The 13585-nt window shown below is 45.6% G+C and overlaps 2 protein-coding genes across 7 annotated transcripts in view; one reads left to right on the top strand and one right to left on the bottom strand.

The window, feature by feature from the left end:
* LOC128872023 (uncharacterized) overlaps positions 1 to 13585 on the top strand; it is a 79753-nt gene that overhangs the window by 20821 nt on the left and 45347 nt on the right. The gene's annotated exons all lie outside the window — the stretch shown is intronic.
* LOC128872013 (ankyrin repeat domain-containing protein 50-like) overlaps positions 1 to 13585 on the bottom strand; it is a 92265-nt gene that overhangs the window by 69855 nt on the left and 8825 nt on the right. Inside the window, exon 1 of one of the 6 annotated variants that reach the window (XM_054114268.1) lies at positions 3955 to 4127. The exons of the other annotated variants lie outside the window; for them this stretch is intronic. The gene's annotated coding sequence lies outside the window, so the exon portion shown is untranslated. Of the gene's footprint in view, positions 1 to 3954; positions 4128 to 13585 lie in introns of those variants that run through there. 6 annotated transcript variants of the gene reach the window in all.

Genomic DNA, 13585 nt, shown 5'->3' with positions numbered 1-13585 from the left:
AACGTTGTTCTCTCTCGACGCCTCATTGTTGCCCGCTCCACCGTCAACACGATATATATATATATATATATATATATATATATATAGAAGAGAGAGAGAACAACGTTCCAGAAAGAGAGAGGGGAGTACACTCGCGAAAGAGGGTGCGGCGCGCACTGTTGTTGAGACGCGAAACCCGAGAAAACGGACATTCGAGGGCGAATGAATGTCAATTCAGGATAGCCGAGTGTAGTATCCGCGCCTCCCATACCCAACAATAAGGAGTCAAATAAGAACACGAAACATAAGGGTACGGGATTTATCGCGTAGGTAAAGCGGTCGACTGTGGATCCGAGGATCGTAGGTTCGAATTCCCGTGCCTTATATTTCGTTTAGACTCCTACAATATTATCGCAAAGATATATCGAAAAATGTACCTCAAAATAAACCAGAGGGTATTTCTTTGAGTGCAAGTAGGCGCGTGATTTATCATTTTCGAAGCAACAAAATGTTCGATCTGTCAGAGTTTAGAAAGCTCTCGTTCCACCCAGCTTGCGTCATCCTCGAAACCGCGCTTTTAAGCTTCCGCTTGACCCATTTGTCTCCAGAGATAATAATATCAACGTAAATCGCGATGGCAATTTCGAGTGTCCCAGCCAGTGTGCGATAAATCATGGGTAAATCGTTTGTTTTACTGCCGCTATTCGCCCTCGATTAATCAAGTTTAATGCGGCTCCTCTAATCCTCGGGGAGCGTACAAATTAATATTTGTATTGTAAATTGAACGACCAGGGGAAACTCCAATTTTCGAATCAATAACAAAGCCAGACCTAATCCAGACTTGGTTGCTTTATTTTTTAGCGAGGAGATTGCTTCAATTTTTCAGACGGAATTTAAATCCTGCCAATTTTTCCATGAGAAATCTTTCGATTAAATTCGCGAACAGGAAGCAGGTAGTTCGATCAACGGGATATCGTTGGAAAAACAGTCGGCGTAATTGTTCCAAGTAAATAGCTTTTGACAGGATCGTTCACGCCGTGGAAACGACGCAACTTTTATTCCATTCGATAATTTCACCGCAGAGCAAACGTTAGCCAAATTTACCCTCCATCAGCAGTTCGCGGGGACCGTGTGTAGCGGTTTCGAGTATCGTATCTGTCACTATAGGCGCGCACTGGGCGAAAATATTCGCTCGTCCAAACCGTGTATCGAAACTTGATATTCCGCCAAATTATTCATCGATGGTATTTTTACACTCGGAGCGAAAGTAAACGTGTATTTACGGACTGTTGCAAATTAATAAGTTTCAGAATCACAAACGGGACATGTATTTCATATCGAATTGCTTTTATATCTTTTTAATTACTGTATCAAAGAGTATAATTTAGCTATTTTGACCGTTGAGTCAACTATAGATTACCTTCTTATATCTCACATTTTCCAAAACTTTCAAATCCAAATTAGCGTGTCGACGTTACGCAAGCCTGAAGCTTTCATTGTTTTTCGATAAAACACGAACTCCCTGTTCTCCACGCGAACTCAAACTTTTCCGAGTTAACTTTGACCTCCCAATTAAACACCACCCTATTCAAACTCCAACCCCCCTCCTCCCCCTCTTATAGCCCCGGGTAATCCTTCAAGAACCCAATGTACTTTTGTGCAAACTAAATCTCGAAAGTTCGCCCCGAGAACTTTTCAACTTTCGATATACGTTCTTAGACGAATTCCGTCTACTGTATTCGATCAAGAATAAGTTTGTTATCTGCGATAGAAACTCCTGCTTCAATCGGTCCACGAGTCGGTCAAATTTTGTTTCGTACAACGTCAGCACAGATCGATTCTCGTTACAGGGATGCGCGCAGTTCTCACGGTCGAAAACATTCGATTTAACATCATCGAATAAAATATTCCATTCGTGGTGTTCGTTAAACATCCACAGAGTCCACTGCGATAAAGTACCTGCTTCGATCTCCATAAAACCTAAATCACCTCTGAATTATTCCGAATACGACGAAGCCAAAAAAAAAAAAAAAAAAAAAAAACAATTCAAACTTCTCTCGCGAGAGCGAAAATTCCTAAACTCCGAGACTCCTCGTTCGGGCAAATTGTCGATGAAAAAACCCCCGAAGGGGGCAAAAATTTCAGCTGGAAATTCGCCGCGGCGAAACTTCAAATTCTTAATTAACTTCTGACGAGGGGCAACATACTCGACCGCGAAATCGACTCCTTGATATCCAACGTGTGTTCGTAAAACGTGGACGTTTTCGTGTTGGTATTTAAACGTAAAAACTGGAAGGATTCGGTCTAGAATTAAATACGGAATGGGAGACTATGTAACGACAGCTTGTGTATTTACAAATTCGATATATGTTGGAACTCGATCCGCACCAAAATTCGCCGTAGCCCCTAAACTAGGATATCAGCTGCGAACATCGTTACCCCGATACGTGCGCCCGACAAGAACGAGTGGTTTCGAAAAACGCGACACGGATGCGTGACAGCGTTGGCTCATTAATCCGAAGCATGTTCCCCGAGTCCCGTGGCCGCGGGATTGCCTTAACAGTCGCGCGTCCTGTGTACATAAGGCAGCGGAACCAACTGGGGAAAAAGGAGGACGTCGAGCAAGATGGAAGTCGAGCGAACGGAAGGCTTCGCTCTTCGATGCTGGACAGTAGTTTAATTAGTTCGTTAGCCTTCTCGTTCGAGTCTACCTTTTTTCCAAGCGTTGTTCCCTTTCACCTAGCCGGCTCTGAAATCGACCGACGGATTCGCCAAACGTTTCTGGGCCCTCTGCCAGGATGCCCCCTCCCATCCACCCCCGTCGTACGTGCGTGCACGTTCGCGAGGGGGATGTTGATAAATATTGCGGACGTTTTATGGTAGATCGATTGCATCCTCCCCCCTCCCCCCTTCTCCTTGTGACGTTTTTTCCACAATCTGCGCCAGGAAGCTGCGGTGGAATGAGATGGAAATCGTGACTGTGGGGGGACTTGGTACTATGGTTTTTGTTTGCAGGGGGGGGACTCGATGGCTCCGAATGTCACGGTACGTGTTTCAGAGAGGAAAAAATTGCTGTTGTTGATTATACGTTACGATGGGATAACGTGTAGCTAGGGAGCTATAAATGCTTAATTCAAGGTATATTTTTAAATATATTATCGCGACAATATTATCGATAGATCGCTAGAATTTTTAAGTATATTTTGCATTAAAAATAAAAACTGGTACGATTGACCCCTATATCCAGGTCCAACGTAGTCATGGCAATATAAGAGGTTCGATCGATTCGAGGGAAAAAAAAGGAAGATCGATACGTTTGATTGTGGAAAAAAGGGTGTGCTTCGGCGGGAGAGGTTCCGATAAAAACTCTCGTAACTCAACCACAGCCAGCATTTTCAGGGGAAACATCCCTCCGAACGGTTATTTCGATTCAACGGGGTATAATATGTAAAGAGATTCCAGGAGCTCGTCGGTATCCACGATTTCCTTTCCAAAGCGCCGCGTCGATTTAGGAACCGCGAAAACGCTATTCCGGCCGCCATCGAGAACGGGTAAATTATGCGCGAATTATTCCTACGGACCCGGCGTGACTTTACATACGATACTTCCTCGCGTTATTTATTGCGACTCTTATCCATAATTACGGCCGCCGGGGCGTAAGTGCCTCGCCGGCTGTATATCGCGAGGCTACGTGGAAAAATGTACTCGAGACGATGGAAAGTAACGCGAGGGGAAAGTAACAAGTTCAATGCGTTTAAATGTATCGTAACCATTAGAGCAAGTGTTAGGTGTAGCGTGAAAAATTCCTATTAAAGTGGATAGATTAAAACGTCCGAGCGCACGCAGTGGACGGAAAGTTTCAGATGAATCTTTTCGTTACCGCTAATATTCGAGTAACTCTTCGCGAACTTCTTTCCTTTATGCTTGCAATTATTAGACTTTATTACTCCGGTATGCTATATAACCGTAGCTTACTTATTGTTCAGCAGCCGTCTCCATCTCCAAAAAACGAGTCCGTGACGCAAGAAAAGAGGTTGCTGCGGTAATCGAGGTGCACGCAAAAAGTCAGCTCGTTACCAATGTCCCCATGATCGAATCTAAAGCGACCGACCTAAGGTGCGAGTCTGGTCGATCGAGCAATCGAGAGGATGTCTCGAGCGAGGAGTCGTTAGGCGCACTGTGCGCGGAAGACTGCCGCCGCAGCTGGCATGTACAATTGCACGCCTTTACTCGACGGCAGTGCCAATAAATAAAACGACATTATGACCGGCGGCAACTGGTTTGCAATGTTTTCACCGGTATGTAGTGCAAAGTACTTAAGAGGCATGCTGCAGGCTCGTATTATCCGGGTGCGACGTTCCACGCCTTTCGTTATTTCACCCACCATCTTTGAAGATCGGTGGTTCGAGTGAGAGCGCAATTAATCACTCAGTCTGACGGATATCATAGCGTATGTCTACATATGTACTTCATTTTTCATTTCCATTCTCTAGATACAACGGAGATGTTCGTTGAAATAACCGTTTCAAATAAACGTTTCCACTGACCGTCGGGTTGGGACTAATTAAAAGTGGTCCGATCGAAGTCGCGTTTGAACTCGTTTCCATAGGTAAGAGCCTCGCCGATGCATCGACGATACTTTCGCAAAGATACAAAATGCTACAGAATCTTCAATTTCCATCAGGCCACTTTTATTTTGCGAAATCGGGATACTCGATGCGCGGTGTTTTCGCGGGTACGTTTGTTACGCGTGAAGGATTCCACGGTTCGTGGTTCGGTTGATCGGTTTCACCGTTGCAGGTCGGTTTTATTAAGGTCAGAGGAGCCGGCAGTGCTAAAGGTTGATTTACACCAGCGGTTCGGTAACGGTACGGTTACGGTACGTTGTCTCCGCAGTCATGGTTCTGTCACAGCCACCAGGATTCGCGATATAGTGCCAGTCACAGGCCCGGCCATTTCTCTCGGCACTTGCGAGTCTAATTTCCCTAAGCGTATTCAAGCCTTGGATCCGGCGTACACTGACCGCGGTCTCATTAAATATTATTCATCGCTCCACGGCTACAGAAACGTGTGCCGGCGTTGTACACCGTTGAATCCCACTTGATGGTACACCGTGATTGTATCGTGACTGCGCCGGCAGTGTTAATCAACCTTAATGCGGCCCTCCTTCGGTCCTCGGAGAATCTCGAGTAAGTCTCAGGTAATATGAAGGAATTCAATTGAACTACACGTATATACCGATCCCAGCACTCGCTACAGCGTTCCCTCGTTAGCGCTACCGGATAAACTAAATAGTTAACTCCCACCGTCGGAATTATATTTCAAATTTCTTCCTAGATACGCAGTTGAAAATCATATATCGAACGTTGCGCCTAGGAATTTAATTGGCTCGAATAACCAAGCAGCATTATTATGGGGTCTACATTTGTAGTTCACCTGAGAAAATGTCGTCGATGATACAAAACCAGCGAATTTCAATTATTCTCTGGAAATCCTTTATACGGCCAGAGTTATAGAGCGTCGGTTAACTCGTCTCGCATCCCGCTCTCGTGGACCTAAATCCACTTACAAAATCAACGAACATACCCCCCCGCTGAACCACCCCCGTGTAAACTTGGCTCGAGACACGGTAACAATTTCCACGGGTCTGAAAAATTCATCCGTCAAGTTTCCGCGAGAAGTTTTGCGGGTTATCGCATTGTTTCCGGAGTCGTCGAGAGCGAAACGAGAGTCTCGGCGTCGAGGTTCCGGACAACGAAAGCACAGGCACAGGGAGAACTTGAAAAATTCATAAATCTTATCGTTAACATCTGGCCATGACACCTTCGGGCTCGTTCGTCTTGGTCGTCTCCCCTTGTTCGCTCGCATTTTCCACGAATGAGGGCCGACGTATCTCTCGGGGAAGGAAAATGAGAGATCACGATGGAGGCTTCGTTTTATTTGCGGCCGAACAACCCGACTAATTTCGCGATACTAAGTATTTTCGGGAGTAATTAGTGCGAATTCACAACTATTGAAAATGAAGAAAATAAAATGTTTGACACCCCCCCCCCCCCCGCCCCTACTTTTTTAATAAACGCATTGTAGCTTCTTCGGCATACTCCATTTTTAAAAGCCTACCTCGACTGAATTTTCGCCTCGTCCCAAGTTCCATCGATTTTTCCCTTTTATTTTTTATTTTTTTTTTCGCGTCTAGCTGACGCGTACTTCACGGCCAGCACGTTGAAAAAGTACTCGAGAGACCGCGTCGGTCGGCTCGTTTCGACTTAATCGCCGCGATATCGGATTCCGAAGCGACGTTTGATGGGAGCCATTAAAATACTTCATCGGGGGCACGTTCGCTGGATCAACACTCGGACTTATGAATTATCGGGCCGGGGAAACGGGGAAAGGTCTGTTCGCGTTTTCGCGCTAGACGGCGCGACGTAATTTAACGCCTCGCGTCGCTGCCGATAAACTCGCCAATTTATTCGATGCTAACCGCGTAATTTTAATGTCCCTGTTAAACCGTGCCACTGATCCATTTTCGTGGGCGCCGCGATAAACGGTGCGCGGTGCCCACGAGCGCGTTGCTCGTGAAACTTGGGAAATAATGTGTCACGCATCTCGACGAAAACAATTTGCAAATTGGCGGGTTCCCGCGACTCGTTAATTGAACGAGACTGGTCGCTGGATCGCAAACAAAGCACCGACGGCGCGATGTTCGCACGCTCGCACCGGAATAATATTTCCTCGGATCTAACGTCATCCCCTGGAGGGCACTGAATATTTTTTTAGGAATCGTATCTTTGCTTACTCGATTGCTCCGTCAACGACTGGTTCGCTACAAATAAAGGTAAACAGCGATTCGCATCTTCGTATCCAAGAAGACCCACCGAAAAACGAATTACTCTAATCCATTGCGATCCAAGACAAAACAGTGCGACGGTTCGTTGGTGCGGATTTAGCGACTAAATTCCTTGTTCGCGGATCGCGTGTGAAATTCTTGGGTAACTGTCAGCTTGTAACGAGCACGCCGGCTGAACGCGTTGGGAGAGGAGATACGTTCGCACTTCGGCTACGTTCACGACCGGACGTTTAAAAAAAGTGGTTCGGAGAACATGTGGCGGTCGGATGTGTTATGTCATCGAGGCCAAAGGCATACAGCGCGCACGGCCTCGTACGCGTGGCGCGCGATTCGTTTTATTTTGATTCGCTCGCTTCTCGAGCACCGCGCGACGAAAAGTTGGCCGCGAAAATAAATCGACCCCCGAAGCTCGACAACTTTTTACCCCTAGTACTTTGAAAGCACGATACTGAAAGCATGATACACCTGACCGTTGTAAATTTCCGTAAAGCGCAAGTGCATGAAAGCACCATAATTTTTTCGAGGTTCCCATCGGACTCGTAGCAGCAAAATTAATTCACATTTGAATAATACTTGGTACAGTTCGCGCTGTCTTCTAAATGATCAATAATTCGTGCTCATGGATGCCTGACTCGGCCAGTTTAGGGTTCAACGTGTCGTGGCAACAGAATCTACAGGTCGGCTCTATTTTTTGCCGACGTCGGCTATTCTCTCTTCTTTTTTTGTTTTATGTTTCGCGATCGCGTGCTGAATACTTAATCATTTATCGATCACAACACCGGCGTGTTCGCCAGTATTCAGTGGCTGCGACGGGAGAGACCTAACGGGTGGGAAAAGGCTTAATTAGCATAGAATCAATTAGTAGTGATTAGCATTCCCTCGAATTAATTAGCACTAATTAACACATAGCGAGTTCGCAGATGTCCGCGTCGCCAGCGTCGAAAAGAAATCGTCCCGGTGTTTCGTGTCGCTTTATCGCTGTTTCGCGTTATTATCTCGCTTCGACGAGAAAACACGATAAACGGAACTCCGTGTGCCTCTGCACACTCTGGTCGAGTCCTTGCGTTACTCTATCTAGGACGTAACAACCATCGACAAGAACGATCGCGACGCGATAGTGTCCGATACGTGGTTTCGAGTAGCCGTTATCTCGAAGGAATTAAAATTGACATCGAAGGGTCCTCGATTAAACGAACAATCAGCTTTCGGAAAGAAATCATCCGAGAATGACTAGTCACCCTTGCCGAGCAGTATCACTGATGGCTCAGCTAGTTGCCCTACAACGACTAACGGTGACCGAAATTTTTCACGCCCGGCAGTAATTTCAACGCGAGAACTGCAGCGAATTAAAATGGAAGAGGCCGCGAACAAGAAGCACCATCTTGCGACCGTGCTAGCCTTAATCATCCCGATCTGTCGTAGAATTAATACGTGCTTCCACCTCCCCGTCAGCCCCGGAAGCTATTAACCCGGTAAAACTTACTTTTCTCGAAACTGGGTTAATCATCTCCTCTCCGCGGGCCACGCCAGAATTCGTCCGACCCCGCGTCCCAAATTCTCGAATCTTCGCGCGGTTTGTAATCGAGGCCCGTGGGCCAGAGTCTGTAATTAGACGTTAATTGGCCGACAGAACGGATTTTCCGTTTCCAGTCATCGTCGAAATCGAAAGCGACGATAACAGATTAGGAAGAAAACTAGAAACTCTCCGAAGAGACGGAGAAAAATATGTGTATAAAAACGACCTACGTTTGCAAACATTGTACGAGTTGTTTCGGAACAGAATTTTCATCGGTCGTACGGATACCGTTTTCGAAATGAAAGGTCGACGACACCCACGCGTCTCCAGCACCGCCCGTGACATCGGTACAACTCGACTCGAAACTTTTCGACCGTGAAAAGTGGCGACCAGGTGCTAGGATATCCGCCGGTCGAAATTTTAAGCGCGACCTCTGACCGGGGTGATTCGTCCGCGGAACCCGCGATTAACCCAGTTTCGACTTTCAACTCGATTCCCTCCGTACTCTCGACAACCGAATTAGCACGGTCCGCAGCAGCTCGAAGCGATTTTCCACTCGGCGGAGGACCAGAACTCGCGTGGTCCGCAAATATTTGTAGCCCGATGACTGGTTACTTCGTTAATTCGCTCGCAAAGGGACGAAGGATAATTGAATTGTTCCTACGCGTCCAAGAACCCAGCTGTCCCGGTTTGTTGTACCATTTCGAGGTTGGGCCAATTAATTTTCTTTTTCCCCGAGTTGGAACCAGTAGGATTCTCTTTTCTCCAAGTTTCAGCTTGGAATTCTCATTTTTCCCAAGATGATCCGCGATCCGAATAAAGTGCATCGCCGGATAAAACAAAGAGACGACAAAGCAACCAGGGGGAAGCGGCGTTGCGTAAAAAGAGCCGAGGAGGATCTAATAAATTTTAATCGCGAGAAATCTGAGCGTAATTAAATTTCCCGACGGTTTGTTAACGATGACCCGGCCGGGCGACGCGAAAGGAGAGTTACGCGGAATCGACGCAACGGGGAACACGATAACGACGACGGAAACGCGAGTTGCGTTAAATTTTCAACCCTCGTCGCGACCAGACTTGACAAATGTTCCTCGTTAAAGAATTTTTATAACAATTTACGCGTCGCCTTGTTATCTGTGCCAACCGCCACCGTCGCTCCTGGAGATGTCCCACGGTTAATTAATTCGCGTAATTTAGCTTTCTTCGCGGCCCGCGAGAATCTTGATGAAGCGAGATATATTATCGGAACAAAATTTCCAACGAGTCGCAGTGCAATGTTCTTAATTCTACCGAGGGAATCTGTTTTTTATAATACTTAAACAAAGAGCGAGGAATTTTCTGGAAAAAGGAAAAAGATTTAAAATTAAATTCCCTGATGGAGACCAGCGTTTTTTAATTTACTATTTCGTCGCATTCTTAATTAAGGGAACCTTGCATGGACCTCTGGAGTGGAATTAAATCATTATTTTTTCAGATACATTCTACAACTAGTTTTCAACAATTTTTATTCAATTACCAGATACGTGGAGTAAAATTCATAACGTCATTACTGTCTCTCTCGTAAATAACTCCAAGTGGGAGGAAAATAAATTTCGTTCCGCGACAATTGCAAAATTCTACCTCCCACGTAAAGAAAAAAAAAACACACACAAAACACGCACAAAAAACTGTACGTTCCTCGAAAAGGTGATAATAATTCATAACGTCGTTCGAGCATGAATAAAGCAATGATGCGAGGATCCAAGCGCGCATAAAATATTTCCCGTATAATTTTTTCGATTCGTCGCAAATTTTACGATCGACAGACAATTTCTGCAGACAGAAAAAAAAAGGAAAAGCGAACAGGACACGCGTTCGAGGGAAAAAATTCCATGTCGAATCGTTTTCGAAAACCGTTCACGCGGCATTATTTGCGCGACCGTTTGTTTTCCTCTTTTAATTCGTTCCTTTTTTTTTCCTTTTTTGTTGCTGCGAGCAGACACGAGCAATTCAGCACTCGAGCCTGGGTGACGGAATGAATTTGCACGTGCAAATTGGCATCGTTCCTACCAGAGGGTTTTTGTTTTCGAGTTACGTGTAACCAGGACCGGCGTTGGAGCTCGTAGAGCCCCGGTGCAACTTCCAATTTGGCCGTTCTAATTCGCGTTGAAAATTAAAGTTACGTGGAACGTGAATTTTTAGATGCAATGAGCGAGATACATTACGCGGGGAAGTTAATTCTAAATGTAGTTCAAGTTAAAATATTTACGCGTTTCGTTACGTTAAACGCAGAATTCACAATATTATTTAATAAAATAAATTCCAGTTCCCAATATTTCTACTATAATAAAAATGAAACAACAGTCCCCCGATTCAATGCATCGTTTGGTTGTGCATCGAGCCGTCCATGCACGCGACAAACGCGTTTTCATGGCAAGGTGATCAAATTTCATGGAATTCGCATGCTCTCAACGCCGATCAACGAAATATATTTCAGTCTGTCTTGTAATAAAGTACACCGTTTGTCGAAATAGTAAAATTCACCGGGGCAGAATCGATTCCATTCCATTACAATGAACTCCGTTTGCCAGTGGGATAGAATTACGAGTTTCCTTTGTGAAACAAATGCAATTATAGAGTACAGCGCGATTGAAGAGCGCGTCACAGTCGCAGCGAAATCAATTGGCCGCGCGGAAGCCACTACGATACCCCCTCCTTTACTCTCTTGCTACTCTATAAACTCGCAGTTTCGTGCTTTCGGCCGGCGAAACGTTTCCTGCGAGTGAATATAGTTTCCAATTTTATTTATATTCGTTGCACCTTCTGTTTTCCGAGTCGAAGGCATTAGAATTCTCTTTTCCCCAGGTTGGAGTCATTATAATTCTCTTTTCCCCGTTGCAATGCAGCCAAGACCACGGTCGAACGCGAGCTCTCCTCGAGCGATTTAGCGGCGAGATGGGATTCCTCGCGGAGCAACGTAATTTCAGTAATTACGATGACGTCACGAACGAGTTGAGCGAACGACAAGTCCCGAGACCTCGGATAAGCCCCTCTTTGTGCGAAACCGTGAAACACGCTCCCGGTGATACGCGAGAGGATGACCTCGAAGAGAAAGTCTCAAAGTCCTAACGAATCGCGCGCGGTTAGGCTTTCCACGGAATACCGATGCCCCCGTAATTAATCTTCGTCCCGCCAGTGGTGCGCAAGCTTTTTCGATAGACCGATCGACCGGAGGAATGATTAACGATCGCACACGAATTCTCATAGATACTTCATTCCTGGTGGTACTCTATTAGATTCAGTTCCCCTTTTGGACTATAATTTAGGCTGGATTCTATTCAAATTCGTAATTACTGTAATTTTAATTTGGTTTGCGGCGTGCAATTTTAATCGTAACAAGGTGGTGGTCGTTCATTGAGCACCACTGGCTCATTCTTCAAAGCGTTTTTCTCGCCTGCGTGTTTTATCGGGCAAATTTTATCGTTTCAATGCCGTCAATCGTCGCGACGCGCGACGGAGAGAGAAGTCACGCTCCGATATCGTCGCTCCTCGTCGTCCGCGGTTCCGACTAATCGTGGCTGCTTGTTTTCAATTATACGTTCGGTTGAAAGAGAACCCCCCCCCTCCCCCTTCCCCCTCCCTCCCTCTCCACCCCTCTATCAGTGATTTCATAACGAACACACCACGCAATTGAGAATCGCCTGTTAGAATTTTCGCGGTCTCGGGCCGCAATGAAACGTTTCGCGATCCGAAGCTTTCTCGAGCGAACCATTATTACCGATTTCACCCGAGAAACCTGAGCGCGAACATGATTTTCGCGTCTTTCGGAAGGTAGAACAAGATTCAAAAGACGAGGTTGAAATCTACTCGCGACTCCATATTAATACGATAAAAAAAGAAATGTAATTTAAGGGCGTTTCTGGCGAGAGCTTTGGGAACAGAATATTTGAGATCGTCCATGGGGTAGCTTCGGAGGAACCCTCGGTGAACTAGTGCAAAACGCTGAGACGAAGAAGAGGGAATCAATAATAAACTGGCATAGTGCCACAGACTGTAATGCGGATGTATTTTTACTGGTCTCGCGGCGCGACTCGGGAACCGTTCGATCGAAGGAAATTCATCCTGCTTGCAGAAGGATCAACTACTAGTAAATTTCCAAAAATTCCGAGACGAAGGTATTCGATTCGAAACAGAGAAGCTTGTAGAGCAAGTAATTTTTAAAATACACGTACCGCCGACTCTTTTTCTAATTGAAACGAGACTTAATTATAGAAAAATCCTAAAGTACACTAATTCCAGCCCTCGACCCTTTGATAACTCTGCCAAAAATGCGCCATTCGCGAGAACAACCCAAGGATTGCTCCATTAAAATGGACGCAGAAGGCTCAGACGAAACAACTCCTAGCACAGAAAAAAAAAAAACGATTCTTTACCCTTTTCGCGTGCATCTTTGAAATTATACTCATGTTTCACAAAACACGCTGCACATTCAACGCACTTATCCCAGTCAGTCTGAATGTACCATGGCGCCAATGTGTTTCTCTTCGCGCGTGAAACTTTCTTTAAAAAGCTTTCTACCCATCTTTGACTAGCGCCAAGCCCCGACCGACGCTCAAAAGTGACAAAGCTTTTTAAGAACGCTGTTTACCAGCGGCGGGAAATGCGTGAAAAAGTTTTTTAACTCGCGCGCTAACGCCTCTGTAAATATCCATCAAAGACGCTTTATTTGCCAGCTCGTAGTCGCGAGTCCGGGCGGGATTATTTAAACGGCGACGGCAAACAATTTTATTTTCATACGGCGACGGCTGAACGAAACGCGAACACCGTTTAAAAACTATTTATCGCGGGTGTCGTTGGTTTGTCGGTATGTTTCCCAAAAACACGAGAAAAAAGGACGTCGAATCGGTCCAACATTCCGGATTAAAATGTATCGCGATCGCGCGCATCGTTAAGGATTTATGTCCATTAAATTCCGGGCCACGTTTCGCCTCGTTTTGGAGCGAAGAATCGAGAGCTATCGGCCGGTGTCGCGGAATTCTTGTTTTTTTGGGAATAGTAGGAATGTTACGAATAGTGGAAACTAATGAACGACGACGGTAGGAAATTTATGTTTCTTGTATTTGAATAACGTGTCCCCTTTTAAAATTTCCTACATAATAGATACAGGTTATTACCACGAACCAGTGTCTTACAGAAATTCCTGGAAGTGCTTACGCGCTAGTAAATCGTAAACACACGGTCTACCGTTGTATTTCCTGTGAGAA

Source organism: Hylaeus volcanicus, chromosome 2 (assembly GCF_026283585.1).
Source record: "Hylaeus volcanicus isolate JK05 chromosome 2, UHH_iyHylVolc1.0_haploid, whole genome shotgun sequence".
NCBI classification, from domain to species: Eukaryota; Metazoa; Arthropoda; class Insecta; order Hymenoptera; family Colletidae; genus Hylaeus; species Hylaeus volcanicus.
The sequence above is the reverse complement of the archived record's forward strand: the minus strand, read 5'-3'. Positions and strand labels throughout refer to the sequence as shown.